This window comes from Leptodactylus fuscus, chromosome 8 (genome assembly GCF_031893055.1).
Source record: "Leptodactylus fuscus isolate aLepFus1 chromosome 8, aLepFus1.hap2, whole genome shotgun sequence".
In the NCBI taxonomy this organism is placed as follows: domain Eukaryota; kingdom Metazoa; phylum Chordata; class Amphibia; order Anura; family Leptodactylidae; genus Leptodactylus; species Leptodactylus fuscus.
In genome coordinates, this window is record NC_134272.1 from 78,184,134 (window position 1) to 78,209,860 (window position 25,727).

The following is a 25,727-nucleotide window of genomic DNA, read 5'->3' on the forward strand; positions in this document are numbered from 1 at the left end:
CTTCCCCATCTGTACCATTTCATGTAAGTTCATGTTTATTATACATGTTTTTGTATTATATCCTTTTCATATGTACAGCACCATGAAAATAATAGCACTATAAAAACACACAGTAACAAGAACACCAAGAGCTGACCATCTAAACAAGCGCAGAGAACTTTTATCTAACTTGAAACATTTTTAATGAAGTAAAACATCCTTCACTTAAACAGAGCCGGTTTTTATTGAACCGCAAAAAAGCAATCAAAGCGTTGACCTTTGAACTGCGGATCCCCCACATCAAACAGACCTTCTAGTGCAGCTAACAAGTTACAGACCCTGCAAGGAAATTCCAATTAAGAAGGAAAAAAAAAAAAAAAACGACATTTAGGAAAACCGTCCTCCATAGTCTTCACCATACAGTGTGCAGGGAAAGGCACAAAACTTAGAAGGGAACCAAGATATTTTTTTTTCTCTGTGTGTAGATTGCGAGCCCCATATAGGGATCACAATGTATATTTTTTCCTATCAGTATGTCTTTGGAGCATGGGAGGAAATCCACGCAAACACTGGGGAGAATATACAAACTCCTTGCAGATGTTATGACCTTGCCAGGATTCGAACCCCCGGACTCCAGAGCTGCAAGGCTGCAGTGCTAACCACTCTAGTACCATGTATACATCAGTACCATGTAGTACCAAGATAGACCCAGATTTTTTTTTTTTTTTTTTTTTTTTATGGTTACAGACACATGTAGCAGAGCCGGAATTTGTCAACCGGTAGAACTTTAGGGCGTATTCACACAGTGGAGAGGAATTTAAGGCAATTCTTCGAAAGCAAGACTATTCTGCTTCCCACCGCTTTCAATGGGAGACCGTGACTAGTCACCACCACAGATAACAGATGGTTTTTGCAAAGTCTGTTTTGGGAACACATCGAATCCAAAACATATTCACGTCCATTTTTTCGGCACCATCTTTGCCAGTCAGAAATTCATGGGTTCTATAGCGGCCAGGACACACAAGTACCTCCTGGGGCGCATGCGGGTCAAGGGTTTCGTAGTTACTTTACATTTTGAGGTTTAATCCCAGTCTATGGGAAAAAATTGATTCAATACAATATACCATAGTATTTATATTTAGAAGCAACTGGAAAAGTCTTTCCTAAACCAAAGAACGTAATCCTTTCCTACTTACTATAAAGCGCTACAAATTTTCTGCCACTTACAAAGACAGAGCCGAAAGAATCTTAGATTGCTAGAAAGAGAGAAATAGAATACTAAAAAAAGTTATAGAAACAAATATAAGAAAAAAATAAATATACTATATGATGAGTGAGCTTAAACAACTTACGGGTGTGGGGTAAAAAACAGTCCTTATGAGGTCACTTGTCTATCACAACACACTTCAGGAACCTTGGAAGGTCTGATGTAAGAAATCCATCAATCAGCACTTTAGCCGACATCCCTGTGACTGACAGCTCAACTTCCCACGAGGGTTAGAAAAATTCCAGTGACATCAGCAATGTATACCGCCAGGCCCAGTATCTCTCCAGAGAGCTGCCATACTACATAGTGGATGTAAAGCTGGTCCACGACCGTATTGAATGTACGGTCCGCAAGTTGCTGATCGGCAACATAGACTCCGCAGACGTCTGTGTCCTGCCACACTGGCCCATAGAGTTCTATGGGCGAGTCTGTGCAGTGCTGCAATTCAGGGCCATTACGGACATGTTCTATAAATTGCGGACCATGGTTGCGGCCTGGCCGCACCACGGATAAAATATCTGGTGGTGTAAGAGGCCACATTGAATATAATATGTCCTCAATTGAAAACCCTCAATTGCGGACCATTTGCGGACTTACATTACGGCCATGTAAGGCCAGCCTAAGGCCTGCACATGAAAGCCAAAAAACTGTGTCGAGGTGACGGCCCACAGGTTTAGGCCTCATGCACACACAGACTTACGTGAGCCTATACCGTATCCCTGCGCCAGTCTGGCTTTACGGACACGTGTAGGAGAAAACAAAGCTCTACAGGAGAACATGGTACCTTATTGGGCACCGTATAATGGCACATTGGATTTATATAGGCTTGTATTACAGACCCGAGGAGCTCAATGTGCTGCAATACACGGCTGGTGCGTGCGACTGTGCCTTGAGGTGAAAAGTGCATCCTCCAGGAAGAGCGCCGAGGCTTAAGACACACAACAACAACCCTATTAATTGTCCGTCTGCGGCTATTTCCAGACCAGTCTCTGAGATTTCTTTGGGAGAACATTAGAGTCCACTAGGAATACGCAGACAGGTTCACGGCGCGTACCATGATCGGATTACAGTTTGGACGGAGCGTTTTATCTCACAGGGACCGAAGAAGAATCAGACATGACGCTGGTGTGTTCATTACCAGTTTCAAAGGCAACAGATATAGAAGAGGTAAATACAAGGCTTGTATAGAAGAACACACTGGTAACAGGCAATAATATACAAGCACAGTGCGGTGGGTTTATACCGTACGTCTGCAGGAATCCAGTTTTTATATCGTTTTTCACTTTTCTGGCAGAATTTTAAATGACTTTTTCCAAGTACATTGTATATGATGGAGAAAAAATGTGACATACAGAAGCTCAAGGTGTTTACGGATAAGTGATACAGGTCTTAAGTACTCTGTGCCCCCCCCCCCCACCCTATACAGGATCTCTGTGAATTTTTGCTACAGGCGTAAGGCTTGAAAGAGATTTTTTCCATTCCTATGATCCAATATTTGGTAGAATATAGATGGTTCACAGACATAATATCTACAGGGGGGAAACACAGCAAGGCTCTCCTGCCTTAGGATAAGTCACTAACCCTCATGGCCCTGGTATAGGGGTACGTACACAAGAAGCATACAATGACACTACTATACCACAGCGCTCAGTCGTTCGCCAAGTTCCTAAAATTGTGCAGTCACGTCACCATTTACTTTAACCATAGCCTGGGGGTGTTCGAAAAAAGAGGAACTCCCATCTAACAGACATTTAGGGTACAGCCATATGACAAGGTGTCTTTACTTCTATTCCCTTTCCGTCTCTACTGCCTTCCAGCCACTGATATAAGAGTTATTGGGGCAAATGCTCAAAGTCAGTCAACCCATAAACATCCACACTCGACGCGCCATGTTTGATCCTCTAAACCCCATGGTCTTCCCGGCTGTCACTCCATGTCATTGATAAATCACCAACTCCATGCCTACTTCTGGTCCTGAAAGTAGACCGGGGTCGGTCACATGATGGAGTCGGAACGTCAGCAGGAAAACCGGACTGGAAGACTTTAACCTCTCCGTCCCACAGAGCTATAAAAAGCTTAAAATTGGGGCCAGGGCGACGGTCCTATATATTAGTAGAGACAACCAACCCAATACATTTTTGATAGCCACCGAAATGGGCAATTCGGCCATTTACAGCTGGTTATCGGACATGTAAAGCCCTTGAACAGTCACTCACAGCAAAAACACATCAGCCATGCTGGATATTTTTGTCTGTCAACCATAAATACCAATCTTTGGCACAATTGGCCGCATTTTGCCACTTATTAGCCAACTTGCCTTTTTTTTTTTTTTTTTTTGAAAGGGGAGCATTCTAGTTGTTCATGCTGGGGAGGTGGGATACTTTGTATGAACGACTCCATCATCGATCGGGTGGCAACATGACAGCTGTCAGAAGTCTAATGTGTACGGCTTGCCTAAAGGGACACATCCAATGCTGAACGTTTTTATCTACCACAAAATCCCTTTAAAAACAGTCATTGTAGTTCTGGAATTTTATTCATGAATCCAGAAGCTCAGGATGAACAGCCTTACCCAAACCACGTGTAAAATAAATCTTCTATCTGTATCTCCAACACCTTCTCACCGGTAAGTACTTCTCCCACCCCATCCTCTGCGGCTGTAAATTGGTTGTGGCATTTTTGAGATTTCAGACTAGACAGCAATAAAAATCTCCTTGACACCTTTGATGTCTTCTGCAGACTCCATTCCTCGCTAACCTCTCCGAGTAGCCCAGGAAAGATCTCACATACCAGAGGGTAAAGCACGGCGTCTCTGGGGGTCAAGGTATTCCTAGCATAAAACGTACAGCACCCTTTGTTCTTCTTCAGATCCCAATACCCAACATAAAAAGCTTTCCTCGGCTATATATATCATGCGCAGGTAGAACCTTTTTATCTGCAGAGAGCTAAACCTGCCCTGATTTCTAGCATATGTCCGCAGCGCTGTACACGCCAAACACCATAAAGGAGAATTACTTGGAGCTAAATCGTCATAGGGGAGAAAATATCCCAAAATGATTCTTTAAAAGGAACGCTTAAATCTGAAGCATAAAAGATAAAAAAGACCCTAGTAATCCTCATATATAAGTTTCTGGAGGTTATCACGACAGACATGTAGTCAGGAGGGGAGGGGCGTTTTTATTGGTGTCTCTTCATTAATCCTAGGCAAAAATACTACAGTTAAGCCAGCCGTATACATCAGATCAATGTCGGCCGAAAGAGCAGATTTCTGGGGCACCAGCCATCCATCTACTAAGTAGAAGACCTCCAAACCCTTCCCTGACAGATGTTAGAAGATCAGAAAGAGGGATCAGGAACCCGAATTTCATCAGGCCCGATCCTTTCATGCTTAGAGGAGATAGGTGGAGTATTCTGGAAGCCGACCATGTCAAACATGTCAGCACCCACAGCCCGACATTGGGCCAAACAGTACCGCTATTGGCCTCTGATTTTATACAAAAGTTTCCATATGAATTGCTATGTTCCAAAGCAAACTTTAAGAAATACTCAGGGCTGTGAAGTTGGGGGACATCTTTGGAACAAGTTGGGGAAAAAATAATTACTGAATTAATAAACCTGAATTAAACAAAAAATAAACATAAATAATCATCCTGCAGTTCCGACTATGGCCACTATACTGAGAGTTTGATTTTTTTCGCAGCAGTCACCTCACTTACAGCACACTGATGATCGCAGCGATCATGTCTATGTAGATAAGACTACCAGTCACAATAGGTGATGTCACATCTTATCTACTCCCCGCTCTGCAAAGGTCACAGAGCATGCCCACTATCGATATTATATAATTAGATGTATAGTTTGTTAATACATATTTACTGTCCTTGGAATCAATCACTGGATAGCTAATGATGTTATAGAATTATTATACAATTAGATGTATAGTGCGTTACATAATTACTGTCATAGGAATCAAATTCCAGCACATCTGGGAAAAAAAAAAAAAAAAAAATCAAACTTTGTTTTGGAAACTTTCCCTTCTCCGCTGTATTGGGAGTAGAAAGTCATAGGTCTCAGTCAGATGCCAGCGCTGAGACGAATTTCTAAGTGAGACATAGTTGGGGTGTTTTTAGCGTTAAGGTCCTTTTATTACTTTACCATTGGACGCGGCTTTGCATTCCTTTGGTCGCTCTCCACCGGGGAAGGTCGGACTTCACCAGTTCGCTGTGCAAAAAAATTCAGATTCTGTCTCCACAAAAAGGCATTTCTTCTACCCAAAAACAACACTAATCCATTTCTACCACAGAACCATCACAAGTTATCACATTTCTTGAAGAGGCATTTACTGTAAAACCTTGGCCATGGACATGGCAATAAATCGGTCAAGCCAAGCACGTGACTGGCAGGTCCATTAGATCTGCGGTGAGAGGATTATGGGTTCTGTCCGCCATTGCTTGGAGAATTTTTTTGGTCACTGGGTGTTCTGATTTCAATGATTGCTTTAGGCAAGAACAACTCTGAGAAAAGCCTCTGAATAGGGTGCAAGGATTGCTGCAACTAAATGGGGCGGCCACAAATTTCCGCAGCAAATAAGAGAATATACCCCAAGATGGATGAAACGGTCGATTTTTGATCTCGGATTTCCATCCAACATATACATTCGTGTATATGAAATGGATACATTAACCAAGAAATGCACAAAAATTGTTCCAAAAAGGGATGGGTGATGGACGTCAAACAATCCGTCACAGGCCCCTTCTTTACTGTCGTGTACGAAGCCCCACATAACATGACACATGGTAGGACCCTACAGACTAAAGGTGCTGTATTATGGTGTCCATAGGTGTCATATATAATATGTGTATGACCCTTGGGTGTTCACAGAAATCACCACAATTATGTGAGCTTTACACAAGCAGCCTGACAATTGGTTTTCTTTGCAAATACATTGACTAATGTGCGGTCCACAGTTTCCTTTACATTCTTCCTGTAAAACTTTATCCGTAATCATAAATCTTCATATGGAATAAAAGAAGCATTATCGTCATAATTCAGTGACCTCGATAATCCGATTAGTGGAGAGAGAGAGGAGGCGGCCATTATTCTACATATTCCACATACAAATGAACTGGACTGGGCTCAGCCAGAGGGGAGATTGTGCGGCGGGCAGTGATAAGTGCCTGATTTATGGGTTTGTTTGGGCTTCCGTCCATACCATCTGACGTAAATGTCTGACAATGGAATTAACTTAACCCATTAATAGCAAAGCTTATAGATAACTTCCCTCTTGAAGAAAACAAAAAAATAAATAAATACAGATTTGTGCAAAAGTTTTAAGCAGTTGGAGAAATGCAACAAAGTCAGAATGAATGAAGTAGTGAATGAAGGCAAGAGAACTGTAAATCCCTTGTCTTTTGCCTTCTTCTCAGTACTGACAGTTTTTGGCAGAACTGGGCAGGGAGGTTGTTCCCGTCGTCATCTTGGAGAACTAAGCCCAGATCTTCTGTGGATGTTGCTTGCTCCAATCCGTCTGTCTCTTCATGTCATCCCAGACAGACTGGATCATGTTGAGATCAGGGCTATACCTGTGGCGGCGGTATCATCACAAAGGGCAAAGTCACACCAAATATTTATAGGATTTACATTTCTCTTTTTTACATTTACTTCAAAAAAATAAACTAGTAACCCTTTTATTTCTGTTATATATACAGTGATTACGCTTTGGCTAGCCCCTTTATACAGTACCAACATTCTCCCTGCTAAATGCTTAGCAAGAACATAAACCATGGCTGAGGAGAAGTCATTGTGGCCTATCTGAATGACCTTTACCCCAAGCTGGTGGCCACACGAGGCTGAGGATTTCACACCGTTGACCCCAAACACATGCTGCAAGCATTCCCTGTCATGTAAGGGAGTCTTTCATGTTCAGATGACCTCTGTCACCTTTACATCATCTGGGACGGGATAAAGGGGAGGAAAAATGCTACTCAGGATTTGTCCGATTCATCTATATTAAGACTATAATTGGTGTCAAATTGTGGTAGAAACCTACAATGGACAGCTTTTACAGGAACAAACTTGAACATGGACACTCTGCTTGTATAGCAATCAGCTATTCCTTCTGATACCTCCATATACATGCATGCTCAACTAACCCAAGTGCAGTGAAGGGATTAACCAGCTCCCTCTGTTCTAGTGTTGTAATCTAAAGTGTCCAGGGGCCTCCAATTCTCCCTTAGCCGATATCAGGGGAGAATAAAAAGACCTCTATATACATATGCTAGTATTCTGGTGTATCATTGGCACAGCGCCCTTTCTTGCACCAAAGTTGTGCCATATCATTCATACCAAGCTTGCCACTTTTGCAAAAATGAGAGGACCACAAGGTGGACCCTACAAATTTAAGATCACCCATGCCAGAAAACTGGCGTTCAGTTATAAATAAAATCTAGGCCAATTCCAGAATAGTGTAGCTCTCAATTCCGGTGCATGGAGCGGCTTTGCTGATAAGGAAACCCTAAAGAATTCAGGGGCGTCTCATGACTTTATTAAGACTGGAATAGTAAACGCCAGTCTTAGGTTCTCTCCATGCGTCCCAGTGTATTTCCAGCTTTGTGCTTAATATCCTGCTGCTAATAGGAAGTAGCATCATGGACAGTGTCTTGTACTAACCCCGGTCTCCAGGACAATACCACGTCCATTTCATTCATCACAAGATATAACCTTCACCAGGACCGGCAGGATAAATTTCCTGTAAAGTATCGCACACTTTCTCCTTTTCATCTGCTCTGCATTATAACATCAAGGTGACTTGTAGATGGCGGCTCATTGAGGACGGCTCATTCTAAAGATAAACTACAGAAGGTAAAGATAGATAGAAAGACTGGGCAAGAATTTTAATGATACGATAAAATGCCGGACATGCAGACAGCGTTCAGTCAGACATGTGCAGCTGTCACCGGCCCTCTGACAGTAGCATGTGTGTCTGTGCCCTGCTGGGCATCAGAGGAAGTGAAGGCTGGAGCCAAGTATAACAGGAAAGTATCACAACATCTCTCCGTACATGCTATAAGGACCCCAGCTGATAGCTGAACGTCAATCATACAAAACATAAAGGGGCATTCCCTTCTTGGCATTGATGGCCAGATTGGTAGCATATTCCATAATGGCCTGATAGATGTCTGTTCTAGGGAATGGATCCAAATCTATTTTAGGCCCGGTTCACATCTTTGTTCGTGCCATTTCGTTCACCTATCCGCATGAAATATGCAGAGAAAAGTCCTGTAAGCAGCACTTATCTCTCTGCACTTTTCGTGCAGAAATCCAGAAATCACACGGACCCTATATAGTCTATGGCGTCTGCAGGTTTCCTTAGGTAACAACTATTTCAGGCAGATAAGTTTCTATGGGGGGGGGGGGGGGGCAAGCGGGCCACTACCGGCACATTGGATTCCCTGCCGAGGCCTAATGTACCTGCGCTACAAGGCTGCAGTGCTAACCACTGAGCCACCGCGTTGCCCTCCAATCAACATGGGTGACATGGCAAACCTAGTTTCCGTCCTAGGCCTTCATTCACCCCCGTGTATAACGCCTGCAAACAGTCATGGATGGATTTTTTACCAGCAAGCATATCCAAAAAATGACAGCAGGTCTAGGGCTCATTTACTTCAATATAATTTCTCTACCCCCAGAGGACACATTCAGTGTTACATACTGTAAAACACTTGACCCAAGACCCCCCCCCCCCCCCAGGCCTATAATGGACCATTCCGCGTCCTTCCTGCACGCCGACCAACCCCACACGGCGCAGGCTACACTTAAAATTCTTAAAGCAACAGTAATCTCCACTTTGTATTTGTAGGATTTATAAAAGGAAATAAAAGCCATTTTAGCTGCATTTTTTTGCTAGTTTTATTTTTCATAATTGTCTCCAGGTTGGGTAGAATTTTTTTTTTTTTCCCTGCGAGTTAAGGACTCTCTAGAATCATAAAAATATTACTTCAGTGTGCGGGTAATGAAAAGCAATCATCGTGAAACGTCTACGAGGAATGTGGGACCAGGGTTTTACAGAAAACAGTTAAGATTTCCTTTTTCTTGGTCCCATATGGTTTAGATTTACCGCATCATGTGTTGTTGGGATTTTGCCGTGTCTGCCTCGTAACACACTGTAAATCTCCTTTAACCCTTTACTAGTAGAAGACAGATGGACGGTTACAAAGGCAAGACCCCCAGGCCGGGTACATTTGTAGAAGTAGACTACCAATAGTCAAATGACCGAAAAATAGTCACCTGACGTAACGTATGCACATAGGATGACATTATATGGTTAATTCCAAAGGGATAGCATTTCTACAGGTAGTCACGTGGACCATTTTATGGACAATCTCAGGCGCACTGTATGAATATTATAATGTACCGCTACAGTTTTGTCTGCACTACGACCATGTAACTGTAATGGGTAATATCCGAGATGTAACACAGCTAAGAAGGCAGCATAGACCGTCTTCAGACGAGAGTACTCCCATTTGGCACAGTGTCACCAAGGCCGAGACACATTATCTTCCTGAGATAAACAGGATTTGGGATTGCGGCCATGGGTACATTTATTTTCCATCAGTTCATGTTCCTGTTGCAAATAGTCTTTACAGATCACATTCACAATTACTCTGATACGAGATCTGAGCAGTCATGTGTTTATACATGGAGACAAAAAGATTGGAGCGGGACGCCTAATCTGGTAATTGTGAGGTTTGTCAGAGCAGGTTTAGTCCAATTCTGTCAACAAGTACAGAAGAACAATTGTCATACTTAATAGCAGAAGTTATTGGGTCATATGACAACGGTTGGCCCTATGATGATACGGGGACAATAACAGTTGAGTCATATGGTGGGTTTAGGGACAGAACTCCATTTTTTTCGCCCATCACTGAGAGCGCAGTTACTTTGGGGTAGGTTGAGTAGTGAATAAAAGACAACCTAACATTGGTCATGCTCCTCACCTCAGTAGCCCCGCCCCTGAGCAGCAGGAGACTTGAACATTCAAAAATTCACACATTCACCAGGACTATTTTTGCAACATTATTTAATAAATTGGTCTGAAAGGTTCGATACTTATTATTTCTACAGATTTTACAGTCTCAGCAACAGGTTATACATTTAATTAAAATAATTATTTTCCTGAGCATTATTTATTGAGCTTACACCATCACTGGCAATTACTACACATGTCAATGCTTAGAGCGCACTGACATCATCATTGGGCAGGATTACACTGACATCATTGTATACAGCAGGGGATTTGCTTTCTTGGCACCGAATACCTCTCCGGAGTTGATGTCAGGGGTATGTGAAAAATGCAGGTAAACAGTGAAGACGATCCAGTTATCCCCCAGGGTCTGATTTTTTTGGAACTTTTCATCACCTTGGCACGCCAACAGGGATGTTTATATAGAAGTCACTTTTGTATATTGTTCACGCTTCGTTTGTCCTGGCGCACCCATTGGCTCTTCATTAAACGAATCTTTGTTTAGAGAAGGTGCAGGGCTCTTCCAAAATTAATGGAATTAAGAAGGGTATGTGCCATTATTAAGGAGGAACGCATCCAGGAGCCACTGTGTCCATACACGTATTACGGAATCGCAGGCATATCGTGCGCTACCACATGTGGTCTCTGTGTGGCACAATACTCACGCTACTGCGATAGAGATCCCCGCTTGCTGTCCCTTTTACTTTACATCCAAAGACTGAAAAAAAAAATCGGTCACATTTCATAGCTAAAGCCAGAGGATTACGCATTGCGAGTCTGTGCATGTTGGCTGATGATCCGCTAAAAGTGGCCAGTTATTCTAATCATTGATATTTTCGGCGGACCACCAGCCAAAAATATCCTGCACAACTGATCTTATTTTGACCGTCTAAAAATCTGATTGCAAAATAAGTGTTTGTTGCATTTACATGGCTGATCATCTGCCAAAATGGCAGAAAACGTCCATTTGTGACTCCGAAAATCTGATGTTCATAGCCAGCTCAAGAGAGTGGTAATAGACTAGGGCTACATGACATGTATCATGTCACAAAAAGTCACCTTACATCAGTTCTTTTCAGCACTTGCAGACTGTTTTTGGCAGAACTGGGCAGGGAGGTTGTTCCTGCCGCCATCTTGGAAAACTAAGCCCAGATCTTCTGTGGATGTAGGCTTGCTCCAATCCGTCTGTCTCTTCAGGTCATCCCACATAGACTGGACGACATTGAGATCAGGGCTGTATCTGTTGGGGCCGTATCATCACTTCCAGGACTTCTCCTCCAAAGGGAAAAGGTCACCCCAAATATTGATGGCACTTTTCTTCATTGACAAAATAAACTATTAACCCCTTCTATTTCTGAAAGCATTCTTACTGTGCAGCCTTGATCCCACACTCGCCTAAGACTTCTGCACCGCATTGTATAATGTAACTGGAGGATGATAAAGCCAGAGCTGCCTATGAAGTGACAACATCTGAGCCTCGACGTACCATTGAAGTCGTGTTCTGTAATTTACTAACAGGCTCAGAAGCAGAGAATCAAACCAAAGCCTAACGTATAATTACCAGGACACACAGATCACAACGTACAATTACCGGAATAAAAAACCTTTGCCAGATTTTTTTTTTTTTTTTTGCACCTTCTATACACATCCATGTGCACTGTAGCCAGTAACATAGGTCATGATCTGTATTGTGACCATCGTGTGGGGCGTTATATCAGGGATCGTGCTGTGACCCAGCTCTGACGCACGCCCTATGTCTGGCCATATACTTTAAGAAGTCATCAAATACTTGCTTAGTCAATAGCTATCACTCCTGGTACACATGCATACTTGGCTCCGTTGAGCCTACATGTGTTCTGAACAGAGAGAGCCATTGCCGGACACCTCTGGTGATGGTCCTCCTCTCTTGAGACTTAAGATTGGGCATGCTGACCCTTCTTTTTCCAAACATCTGCTGCGAGGAGTGAATTGGGCACCTCCATACGCATGAGATGGTAGGCCAGTCCATTAAAATCGGTAGCGTTGACTTAATGTGTATGGCCACCTTAAAGGGGTTTTCTACTAAATACGGACTACCTATCCTTGGAATGAGTCATTAATATCACAATGTTGGTGGTCCAACACCTAGGACCCTCCACCAATCAACTGCTTTTAGAGGCCTTGATGCCAGTGTAGAGGTCTCTTTCCTATGCTGATGAGATCACATTCAGTAGTCACATGGTACAGCAGCAGCTCAGTCCCATTCAAGTTGAAAGGAACTGAGCTGCAATACAAAGCAGTGCCACTACACAATGTACGGCGCTGTGCTTGGTATCTACTGAAGGGCAACAAGGCTTTCACAAAAGGTAACCCTTGGGGGTCCTAGGTATCAGCCCCCACCACTCAAATATTTGAGACATACCCTTAGGAAACCCAATTCTTCTCTAACTGGTCTTACCGTTGCTGGTTTTTCCTGTGAAGTCCAATTACTTTAGAAACTCACAAAACATTTCCATGGATAATCCGCCAAATGTCTCTATTATGAAGGCTTTCAATTATTCACACCCTCATTTTAAAATGACTTCTGCCTGTACAATATTTACAAGAGGCGGCGGTGAGCCGCAGGACCCCAGCTGCTGCAGAACTCCCAGCATGCAACACCGGCTCCAGTGTACTGTAAGGAGACTGAACTAGAAATCAGTAATAAACGTGGCCTGCCCAGTGCCGGACCTAATAATATTCCAATCCATGTAGTGGTGTTCCTCTTTTATACCTCCTGGAAATGTATGAATAAATCGATAACTAGGTACTACCATTACTCTAGTCAAAGGGGAGAATTTTACACTATCATCATGTCAGATTGTGTAAGACACCTCATTGACAATGGTAACACCTAGTTGTATCACTAAAATACAATTCCAGGAGGAACAATAGAGGAACGCACCAATGCGGAGCTGTAGGAAAAGGTGGGAAATCTAAAAGTCGGGACAGCTGGAAAATCCCCTTGTGCTCAAAGGTAAGCAATGCTATGCCACTAGAGCTTAAAGGGGTCGCATGAGAGCCTTGGGTAATGGATACTGATGACCTATCCCCACTACAATGTATGGCTCATTACACTGTATACAGCTTCCAACTTTGTACATTGTATTAGTGGCACCGGGTAACTGCGTCTCCCATTCACTTCTTCTAGCTGTATACCTTGTATATTTTCTGACAGCAGCATTAGCTGATCAGTGTAGGCTCCAAGAATCTGACCCCCAAAGATCTGATACTGATGACCTACAGTGTACCTACTACTCATGGGACAACATTGGCTTAACACACAGAGCATCATACAATGTGAACACCTCTGTATACCTAGCATAGGCTTCTCTGAGTCACTTGGGTGGGCAAATTGGATTTGGACTGAGAAATGCACCGTCTGCTCCAGAAGGTCAGGAGGCGGCTGTGCTTAATCCACTTAGTACAGTAATGGGCTGCGATGTATTTAGGCCTCACATGCTGACCCACTATGGGCCACACATATTCCAGCGTCACATCCTTCCAGAGGGAACTTATTTAAGGAAATTCTTGCCTGGCTTTATGAAATGTTATTATTGAGAGGTTTTTAGCACGCTAATCCAAAAAGTCAACATTTAGACATATTGCAGATAATCTGCACTTTCCTGGAGGGTGAAATGATGATATTCCTTTATAATAATAGGTATGAACACACGGCTGCAAGATCTTAGGGAGCCTTCACACGGAGTAAACGCGCGTGTATTTTCGCAAAATACATGTGTAAAAATAAGACTCCCATTGACTTCAATGATATTTTTTTTTACACGTGTAAAAATACGCCTGTAAAATGTCATTGAAGTCAATGGGAGTCTTATTTTTACACATGTATTTTGCAAAAATACACGTGCGTTTACTCCGTGTGAAGGCTCCCTAATACACAGGCCGATGCACTTCACTGCACTGCATTCAATGGTGGTCAAGGGGAGATGGATATATATTTTAGACCACATGGCGGCTGTGTGGCCCTTGCAGGAGTCCAGGTATGATCACTTCAATCCCCAGATCATCTGCACGGTTAATAAAACACACAGGTGGAGGAGAATTAGCCCGAGGGTCATGCAAAGGGTGTGGAGCGTGAAACAAACACCAGGCCTGGAAGGGAAAACTGGGAGCCATAATGGCAGACCCATATGGATCATTAGTAGGGGAATAGTGTCTTTTTTTTGCATGCCACAGATGTTGGTAGTAAGGAACCACCAGTCTAAACGTGCACTCAGTAGTTCCTATTGGCAGAGAGAGCCTTTATTAAGCAGTAAAGCAAATGCTCACTGGGTTCATTTGGGTATTGGACATTTCTTGTATTGGCCTATAGAGGACATGAAGTCACTGACATTATAAAATAAACCTCTCACCGTCTATGATGTCCTTATCTCTACCCCAGATGTTGTCAGGGATTTGCTGAATTTTCCTCTCTTTGCATCGCAAAGTGTGAAATCCACAGCAAACCCACATGCGGATTTGGGGCCAAAGATGCAACAGTAAATAACGCCATGTGCGAATCTTTCAGTCATGAAACAACATAGTAAGATAGTTAATGAGTCAAGACAAGTCTAACCTATAAACCCATCACTTTGATCCAAAGGAAGGCAAAAAAAAAAAAATAACCTCCCATGAATCCAACAACAATTGCGCCATCAGGGAGGAAGGGGGAATCCTCCCATATAGAAATAAATCCTTGGATCCACATCCCACCCCAAAACTCTAGCTCCCATAACTTTCACATAAAGTCTCCTTGCATGGGCATGATCTTATGAAAGTGAGAATCTCTCCAAGACAATGGTGTCCAAAAAAAGCCACACAAATGGGTGACCGCCTTTCAACTCCTCTCCATAAGCGACCTGCTTGTCTATATAATGCAGCAGACAGACCTGAATTCTTATCTTGCACCAACAACCCGAGAGCGGTGATACATTATAAGACTACGAGTCACTTCATGAATATTTCAGTAGTGATAAAATAAACATAATTCACACAAATTCTGCCGGAGGGGTTTTACAAAAAGGCCTTATTGTCGCTGGTTTGGTAGCAGACCTGCATTCTTGTTGGTACATGTTCCTGCAGAGCTATACATCACAGAGGTCTACCGCAGCGCTGCCATACCCTACACCCAAAACCTCCAGTGACTCAAACACTAGCAGACAGACCCCATCACCAGCTTGTAAATGAAGTCATCATCAGGAGCAGACGACGAGGCCGAAACCGGAATGATCTCACTGATGGATCTGATCATTTAGTCATACTGACTGGTCCACCATGTATCAGAGCTTTCACCCCCCATGTGACGGTCTTATATAAGGTGGTTTATCAAGATCAATCTAATAGAGATCAGCAGTTTCCGGTGTTGAAGATAAAGTGGATGAATGTGATGAATGTTCTTCTGAGACTCCTTCAGAAAGACAGCAGTCCTAATGAGAAAAGCCGAAGACAACAACGTCTGCGAGATTCATAGGTGGAATCACAACCCTTTTTTGCACTATATCCCTCATTCAGCGCCTTGTTCAACACTTTTTGAGAAAGAGGGCAGAGCAGGGGGCTGTGACGGGGACACCTTGATCTGGCAAATTTATTAAAACTCATGCCAGATAACTGGAGCAAATTATACCTGAAGTCTATGCCAAATCCTGATTGGTGTAGATTTCAGTCTTGACACATGGGGTGCCCCTGAGCGCCTTAAAAATTGAGGAGGGCCCTACGTTAGTTGTCACTTATTATTGGAGCAATGGTAACATACTTGTTGCCCCAAAGATTGCCTTTTTTGTCAATATGCAAACGAGATCTCAGCAACGGAGGCGGCCATTACTAAGTGGAAAATACTGTCTGATTCATGAGACACTAACTTATCCATCACATTAGGTTCTGGTGATAGACTTTAGGGGTACAGCAGTGGTGCTTCCAATTATCAGGTTACTGTCAAAAGGACCGTGCTTATAAGTAGGGATTGTACAAAGCGCAAATCACTTGGTGATCACAGATTGTCAGTGACCCACATTATACCATAAGGGGCAGAATCACAAGATCTGTGAGTGCACCAAGGGCAAGACCCCGTGCTAACAAACTGTAAGAAATAAAACACTAAAACGATGCAAAAGTTAGAAAATCAAAATGTATACAAAAATAAGAAGTCCCTGGGACACAAAAGGCATGACGTGGCACAAGGGCATCCTCCGAGCCCCAGCAAAATGTGGGAAGACGAAGTTGTTAAGCAGAAGAATATGGAACAAGATCCAGGGCTCATCTTATGGAGCCAGCCAAACATGTGACAAAACCTATAAATCTGACTGTTTTGGTTAAAATTGGAATAACAGAAGCCAAAAGTGTGTAAGGAATAAAAGCTATAAGGCTGGGTTCACACTATGAGAATCTGTTCTAAATTTTGGTTGCAGAATCCACATCAAAATTTCGAAACAAATCGCCATATTACAGGAGTGAGGTTCAGTTTATACGTTGTGGAAGTTTTGGGGGTGAATTTATTTACCTCTCCCCTCCCCCTAGGTTTCCTGACTAGCATAGATTTTCATACATGTTCCTTGTGCCAGTCGGTGCCTTTATTGATATGGCATATATATAAAATCTTAATAAATCCGCCCCACTGTGTACAAGGTGCATCGGGCACGAAGCTAAAACTCGGCCCAGCACAGATACTGGAGCTGAAGGCATTCATTTGACACCGGGCACACTGAATCTGCCATGTGTGAACCAAAACAGGCTGTTATCCTAATATAAGGGGCAATCACGTAACCCTATGACGAACTTAAGACACATAGGTTGCACAGTCTATTTTGGAAACGACCCCCAAAACTTGTTAAGACAAGACTTCAGACAAATTTCAGATAAAAAGGACAGGTCGGCCTCACCGCAATGTTTTTGGTATAAACAGATGCTCCGGGTAATGACACCTTAGAAGTGCTACACCTGACTTCCAGCGCTTCCTCTGCCCGTCAGGGCATCAACCTAATAAGTGTTGACACCATGATAAGGCAGATACACTCCCAAACCTGGCAGCGTTCCCGTGGAAAATTTTAGTCGAAATGAAATATTGTTCTATGACTCAACATCACAAAGTGTTATCAGACGGTTCTTCATGTCACCGCTACATCAGGCCCTCAGGAACACGTCTAAAGGACCCTGAAGATAACAAGTACGGACGCACAAAATATTTCTGCAGTGACTTCACAAAGTGTCATCGGCTACTGGAGCCGGCCTTTGATGGTAAATAGGCCAAGTGGAAACAGAAGACGTCAACAAGATGCTTGGTTGGGGACGAAGAGAGGGACTATCAAAGTGTAGGGAGAGTATCCTATAAAGATGACCGATCCAACCAATCGTGTAACACTGGGGGCTTCTCTTGAGTATATGGGGGTCCCTCTTATTTACCCTAACAACATATTTTGCCTTATTAAAAAAAAGTAAATGCTTGGCCGAATCCAAAGTGCGTATTTACGAAAAATCAGCAGGAATAGCACTCAAAAAATAAGCCTCAGGCTACCAAGTATCTCAAGTGTAGGGGCAACATGGTGGCTCAGTTGTTAGCACTGTAGCCTTGCAGCACTGAAGTCCTGGGTTCAAATCCTGCCAGGAACAATATCTGCAAGGAGTTTGTATGTTCTCCCCATGTTTGCGTGGATTTCCTCCCATTCTACAAAGACATACTGATAGGGAAAAAAAAAATACATTGTCCCTGTATTTCTGTGGCTGTACTACAGCTCTGCATCCAAGCCTGACCACAGTTCTATTGGCCCAGACTTAGGGTATCCCCACTGAACGCAGTGGCAAGCAGTGAACGGTGAAAGCACACGGACCCCATAGACTATAATGGGGTCCGTGTGCTTTCCGCACGAGTCATACGGACAGGAAAGTAGATCGTGCACTTATAGTCTATGGGGTCCATGTGCTGTCACTGCACATCGCTTGCCAATGCGTTTGTAAGTCCGTTCAGGGAGGGTGTCCATGCGGACTCCCCCAAACAGAGTACCAATGCAGATGTGAACAAGGCCTTAGGCTGCAGGCTATAAATCACTATGGGCCAAGTGTCCTAGTAGTCTACAGTAAATGAACAACCATTTCTTACAAACTACAGAAGTTTTGGGGGATAGCTTTGAACTGTTGAGCAAACCAATGACCTCCTGTGATGGAGCTGCCAGGGAGTGAATCCGCCAACATCCCAAAGAGAGCAGATGCCCGATGACCCACGGACGCCCAAATACGCTCTTAATAGGTAACGTATCCTGCCAGAAATCTAATGTGCATGGGATGTTCTAGTATGGCATGCTTGGGTATAGACTGAGAGGAAATGCCTGCCGCTCACTTGGAGCCATGTGTAAATGTTTGCCTACAGATCACGTGTAGATGGCGGCATGACACGACAGGGGAGCAGATGTTGGACATAACATTCACGTCGTAGAAGTCAGGTTCTTGTTATCTGACTATTGACTGTTGTTTTGCAGATAAATAATGTCTCTGAAATAATCACATGGCAGAAAAATCGCACCAATGTTTTTGTCACCTTGTGACTGGTCTGAGACCATTTAGTCACATCGCCATGTAGCCCAAGGGAAAGTTCATACTGGGGATCTTTTGGCGTGGAATCAGACACAAAAATTCCACCTCCTGTTGGGTTAAGGTGTCCTGCCCAATGTTCGGGCAGATTCTGCCTGAACCTCTCACTGAAATGAATGGAAGCAGAAAATCTCCCCCGCCCAACCTCCGACTGACTATACTTGTACAAGTTGCTCCAAGGGAAGCAACTTGTATCCTGTAAATAGTAATGCCTGGTTCCCAACAGTCTGTAGGCAAATCAGGTCCCGCCCCCTGTGCACTTGCAGGAATTTCCGGGATTGTTCCAAGTCTGGGTCACATGATTGGAAGAAGTCGCACGGCCTGCACCCTCCTCACAAGCTGTTCACCTGTACTATGGGGCTGGCTACACTAATATAATGATTTAGTCTTTGGCCCCCACTAGCATGGGAGAAAAGGAGGAGGGGAGCAACTCGGAGGCCAGGTACTAATTCTGATCACATGACCCGGTCCAAGACCCCTGGGTTCATCACCTAAAAAACATGGAGCAAGCAAGCACTGGCAGACTCCTTGGAGAACACCTGTAAAGGCCTCAGATGGCCGTACTATTGGTTTTGGAGGCACCTCTGACCCAGTAGAGTCATTTATTAAGATGGTGCTTCCATATGTCGCAACTAATACCAAAAGTGCTGGTGTGGGACCTAGTAAAGTTGGACATTGAGACCTATCCACAGTATCATACCGGCCGAGGTCCGACACCTGGACCCTATGCGGAATAGCTGTCTTGCACGCTGGAGCTGTATACCAGGTATACAGTCAGAACCAGCACCGCTCCTATTCAAGTGAATAAGAGCAAAGCCGCAAGCAACACCGTATCCTGTGAATAGGTCATTGGTATCCGACTAGGTCCTGGACAACCCCTTTAAGACAACATTAACCCAATTAAATTACCAAACAAAGGTTTAGCTGAGTTTCAGTTTCCTTTACCCTCACGTGACAGCAACAATTCACAAACAAGTAGGTGATCGCAACGTAATGTGAAACCTCCAGGTTATAATCCAACAATTGCCATTCATCGGCCTCCATCTGATGCTGGGACGGCGAGGTGACTTTAAGGGCTTAAAGACGGCAATTAAATATATTATGTGGCCAGTAATGACCCTGGTGGGGAGGAATGTCTTCATCTCAGCCCCCTCCACAGACTTGTCACACTTTCTGGGCAGATCCGGCACCTCCAGGCAGAATTACTCAGGACTTGCAGCAATTAACCTGTGACTACTGATTAACCCCTTCTACCCTGAGGTCAGGAATAAAGTACAGGCAGGAATTAGAGGCTAAAGGGTTAAGCTATGAGGTGTAAGACAACCAAAACTAGATGTCAAAAGGGACAATGAACCCCCTAGTGAGATAGGATGAGCACACCCCGCTGCCGCCCACATGGACACCTGTAACCTGATATTAGCTATTTTTTGACCATTGCAATGAATTGATTAATACATTAAGAAAAAATTCCAAAAATGTTCACGCTTTCTACTGCCATCTTCGATTATACCTTTTCCCAGTATACCTGTGGTTTGCTGTTTGAGCTATGGCTCCCGTCGCCTGACCAAATATCGCCATGTCGCTCGGCCAAAGCTACCGTATAGGCCTAAACCCTGTGATTGGCAAATCCGAAATAGCGCCAACATGGGCTATGCTTTGTATTGCAGGATTTACCCCCTTTTCCATTGGATAGACTGGCAGGGTTGACCACTGGGTCTCCCACCAGAGTATAAAGTGGTCAGGCCTGTACCTCGTCGCTGTATTTAGGGAGTATGTTCACATAGTGATAGCTCCATGTAAAGTATACAGTATAATCATATGACCATTGGGGGGCACATAGGGATACAGCTACATGGGTGCGCACCCTTAATGTCTATGGCATTGTCCGGGATGGTTTGGTCAGTGCTATAACGGGTCCTTGGCCATCGCCTCATTCTAAGCAGCCCTGCACCCCGAGGGAACAATTAGCCCCTGCCGGTCTACCACTTATCTATGCAGTGGACAGGTTACAAAGGCCTAGGGTGAGAATATCCCTTTAATTTGAATAAAGATGAGCTGCAACACCAGACACAGCCCACAGACAAGGGTGGCGCTATTTCTGTGACAAATCTATATGGAGTGCAAAAACCCATGATCGAAAGTATCTGCCGTGTCTGAACTCATCCAGAAGACGTTACATATATACAGATGGGGGCTTGCAGTTGCTGTGAAACTACAAGTCCCAGCATAACGTAACTTGTAAGTTAAATATAACAATTATTATATACATACGGTAACAAAGACATCCATTTACCCAATATAACCCCCATCGAAAACCTGGAAGCCAGGCAGAGAATATCACAACCTAAGAAGACTTCAGAGGACTCTGCCCAGACAAGGCACCTGCACAGAACGTCTTACCTGGGGCTGCAGACTAAGATGCCGGATACGGTTGATTGGAGAAGGAGGGTCACGGGGCGGAGGTGATGGAGATCAGCCGGGGCATGGCTCACCCGTACAAAGAGTTAATGCAACTTCCAATGGTGGGTTTATGGGGCTACGCTCCTTGTAGGTCCACAGAGAGGGGGATAAGGGTACCCCAAGAACATCTACCTGCACTTATAGAAAGGGGGTATGCTGCCCCTAGGTCATAAATGGGGGTCAGGACACCTCAATAATAAGAGGTCAGCCCCTATTCTGTAGTGATACGCCCCAATGCTACTATGTGACGCCCTGAACTTACAATCACAGGCTGAGGTAAATGGGGAGGGGGGATGTCCTAGACCCAGTGACCCCCAGTCCTATAGTCACTGACCCTCACTCTATATTCAGAGACCCCCACCATATATATATACAGACTCAGTCCTATAGTCACTGACCCTCACCCTATTCTAACAGACTCCCGTTCTATTCTCACAGACCCCCAGTCCTATAGTCACAGACCCCCAGTCCTATAGTCACAGACCCCCAGTCCTATAGGCACAGACCCCCAGTCCTCTACTCACAGACCCCCCACAACTTCCACAGTCCTGACAAACTTCTCCCCGCACCTTCCACTACAGCTGACTGAGGTGACTTCTGTCCCCGCCGGCTCTGGCTTAGTGTCAGGCTCCCTACGAGTTACCGTCCCCGTCAGCAGAGACCCCCGGGGACCCCCGACTCTCCCTGCGGCTGCTCCGTCCCGGCAGCTCTGACTAGTCGCACACTCACTCGGTTCTCGGTCTGCCGGGTTTTTTTCCAGCACCGCCTCCTTGTAGTACCGCTGACGACCGCGAGATGGCGCCGCTTATATCGTGTTCAAGGCTGAGAAGCGAAGAAGGAACAGCAAGACAAGGACAGAGGAAGGAAAGTGACAGCAGTGACCGGGGCTGCCGAGCCGGGGCTACTATTGGCCACATTCCTGGTGATCGACCTTATCAAGTTACACATTGCTACATCCGTATATACAATATGAATATATGTATTACATTTCTGCATATTATATACACACCATGGGAGTTATTTCTCATCTAGCCATTTTTCTAGCAATATTTTCACCTTTTATTTTTAGACAATTTTACTATGGTGCCTATTTACTATGTAGATGCACCTTGTTATTAAATGTGCACGTGTTACTTTAGATGCCCCTCTATAAGGCTGCGGTCACACTAGCATTTAGGGACTCTGTGCCCCATTCAGCTTAAAAAGACCTCAAAAGGTGCAATTTACGCCAATAAAAGGTGCAAGTAGCGTAATAAATGTGCCCCAGTATATTATATTAAAATGATTGTTTAACCCCGAGTCCATCATCATCATCTGGCGGATCAGGTAAGTGAATTTAAACCCCCCGGGCAACCCCTTTAAGGGGTAAAAAAACGTACAGAGCGCAGGAGTTCTCCACTCACTATCCGTTTTTTCCATGGACCCATAGACTTTAATAGATGACCATAAAATGGATCAAAATAGGGCAAGTCTTAGTTTTTATTTTTACGTCTATAAATAAAAACAGGCAGATCACAATGTGAATAGTTACACCGTAGTGATTGGGGGATTTTACTAACTCCTCTATTCCTGTTTTTTGTGAATAAGACCTTAGTAGATGCAAATCCAACCCAAATATCAGCAGGCACAGGCGGGTTTATGTCTGTTGTCCAGATTACCCTGGCAAACTATAGACAGCTGAAGACAACAGCCTGTAATCTGCAGATGAATCCACAGATCAGCATAAGAATTTACTATCCCCCAGCCCTGCACAAGATGGCTATACTACCCCCATACACAAGTATACTAGACTCAGCTGAGTGTTCATGAACTCTGAATGGGGAGCAGGGGCAGTAAACCGCTGATCTCCCAGAGCATAAAAGGATCAGGGATGTGAGATCCGACTATCTGCTCCTTATCTCTCCAGATATCGGCCATTGGGGAGAGCTGAGAGACCTCCATACAGTGGTCTCAATAATGTCTATATTTTGGGTATGGACAGCTTTAGGACCCTTTACACAGGCCAGTGATCAGGTGGATGAGCATTTCCAAAAACACTTAACTCCCTGTATACAGGGAAGTGATCAGGTGATGGACCAACAAACACCGTTTTTTGGGGGGGCAAATCATATCTTATATCAGCCTAAGGGTAATGCCTCACAGAGCAAGCTGCAACCAAAAAAAAAACAGCATTTCCATAGGTATGATTGACATGCTGCGATTTACAAAACACAAGCGTATCTCCTGTCATGGGGGATAGGCCGCCATACACATTAGACTGTTGGTCAATCCCTTAGAAATATCCATGTTTGACTGTTACACATCTATATGAGCACTTGCATCCCAAAACACGTACTGGATTAGTAATGAGGCAGAGGCCCCATGTCACAAAAACACAGCTTTTTTTTTTTTTGTTGCAGATTTTGCTGGGGGTTTTGAGCCAAAGCCAGAAGTGGCTACAAAAGGAATGGGAAATATATAGGAAGTGTTTATACTTCTACCTTCTGCTTAATACACTCCTGGATTTGGTTTAAGAAACCGCAGCAAAATCTGCACCAAAAAAAACTGCAACAGGGGCCTCAGCCTTAGGCCAAGGATCCATGTTGAGGAAACCCAGCTTTTTTTGGTACAGATTTTGCTGCGGTTTTTTTAGCCAGAGTCAGGGGAAACTTGAAAAGGAATGGAAAATATAAAGGAAGCTCTTATAGACGTTTCCCTTCTGTTAAATCCATCATCTGACTTTAGCTCGAAAATCGCAGCAAAATCTGTAATATAAAATGCTGCATTTCCGCATCGTGGGGCCTTAGCCTTAGGGTGCATGCACACTACGTAACGCCGGGCGTGTATGAGAGCCGTACACGCCGGCATTACAGCAGACTGCCGAACACTTCCCATTCACTTCAATGGGAGCGCTCGTAACAGCGGCGTTTACGAGCGCTCCCATTGAAGTGAATGGGAAGTGTTCGGCAGCCCTGCTGTAACGCCGGCGTGTACGGCTCTCATACAGGCCCGGCGTTACGTAGTGTGCATGCACCCTTAAGGTGTATTCACAGGGTGCAGGCATAAGGCGTGTTTTTCTGCAGTTTAGCAAATACGTGCAAAACTACAGCTTCGAGCCCTGATTTGGAGAGATACATGAATGTGATGTCACCACCGCCTCTCCATCTGACAGTGACCCCGGTGATATAAAGTCATGTTTTACTGAATGCACTGCGGCCACGCACAGTGACCAGTGTCATTGACATGTCTGAACAATGCCCTCTCAGTATGCGGATAGGGTTTAGTAAAAAGATAGTGGGTGGTCACGGCTTATTATGATTATGTGGAATATGGGACCGAGAAATGTCAGCAGTTCATTGCCCTTGACGTTACTATCATAGAAACTATAACAACATCATATTGTAGCAGCTTAATCTGACGTTATGGGTCTGGGGGTTCCTGTTAGTCCTTTTCCTGGTAGGGGTCAAGAGACTTCAAGGTCCTGTAGTTCGGCCCTGGGAAAAAAAAAAGGTGTATAGTTAAGCTCTAGTTCCAAAAAAAAAGGAAGGGTGTGCCTCTAGCTCCACCTATTGTAAGGTAGTTATTCTATATGTGAACGTGCCCGTTATCAGGCCTTGCCACATGTCCCACAAAGATGCAAGAAAACCAGATGTTCATCTGCAGACAGCTGTTTCGGGGTGCAAGTGACTCAGGTCAAGCTTCCAAAAACAGCTGTTTGCAGGTGAGTGTGACATTGACTTATAGAGTAGCTCCTTTCCAATAGATGGCTCTAGAGCCACGGCTTTATTTCTTTTTGGAAAAGGGAATCTCCATCTTAAATTAAGAAAATATATATGCATATGGAGAGCCTAAGACGAAAGCCTTTTCCAAAAACAGAGAAGGATACATGGTTGTACCAACCCATTAGAGTAGAAGCTGGTACACCCCATCTTGCAGCGATCTGCTTTATCTAATAGAAGACGTTCCTGTGCTGGGAATCCTCTAAGACATCTAACAAGGCACATGGGTGGGGGTTGACCCCGTGCCATATCTAACACAAAAATACACAGATGCTAGTACTATGGAAGAGTCCAGAATGACGGAGCTTCTATAAATAAGCGTGAACAGCTAAACAATGAACTTCTCAGAAATGGGATATTATATTATATGTTAGTGCAATGACAGCTGGAGAAGACGGAGATCCTGGTATGGGCCTCGACTGGGAATATACAGTCCTTACAGGACTAGAATTTTTTAGACTATGTGAACCATATATAGTCAACCCAAGGTGTTTAGCGTAAAACAAAAACATTGCCAAGGGTGCACGTACAATAGTAGTCGCCCAGGCTGGTGAAAGTGAAGGCTGAAACAAGAGTTTCATCTGGCTGTAGTAGGGCGAAGTGAACATATTCCATGAAGGGGAGCCATTGTCATTATTAGCGTGAA

The 25,727-nt window shown here is 44.1% G+C and overlaps 1 protein-coding gene across 1 annotated transcript in view; it reads right to left on the reverse strand.

The window, feature by feature from the left end:
* The window catches only part of TANC1 (tetratricopeptide repeat, ankyrin repeat and coiled-coil containing 1), a 135,218-nt gene extending 113,198 nt beyond the window's left edge, over window positions 1-22,020 (reverse strand). Inside the window, exons 1-2 of the mRNA XM_075284450.1 lie at window positions 21,830-22,020; window positions 21,264-21,741 (exon numbers count right to left, since the gene is read on the reverse strand). The gene's annotated coding sequence lies outside the window, so the exon portion shown is untranslated. The remainder of the gene's footprint in view (window positions 1-21,263; window positions 21,742-21,829) is intronic.
* Between the last annotated feature and the right edge of the window lie 3,707 nt (window positions 22,021-25,727).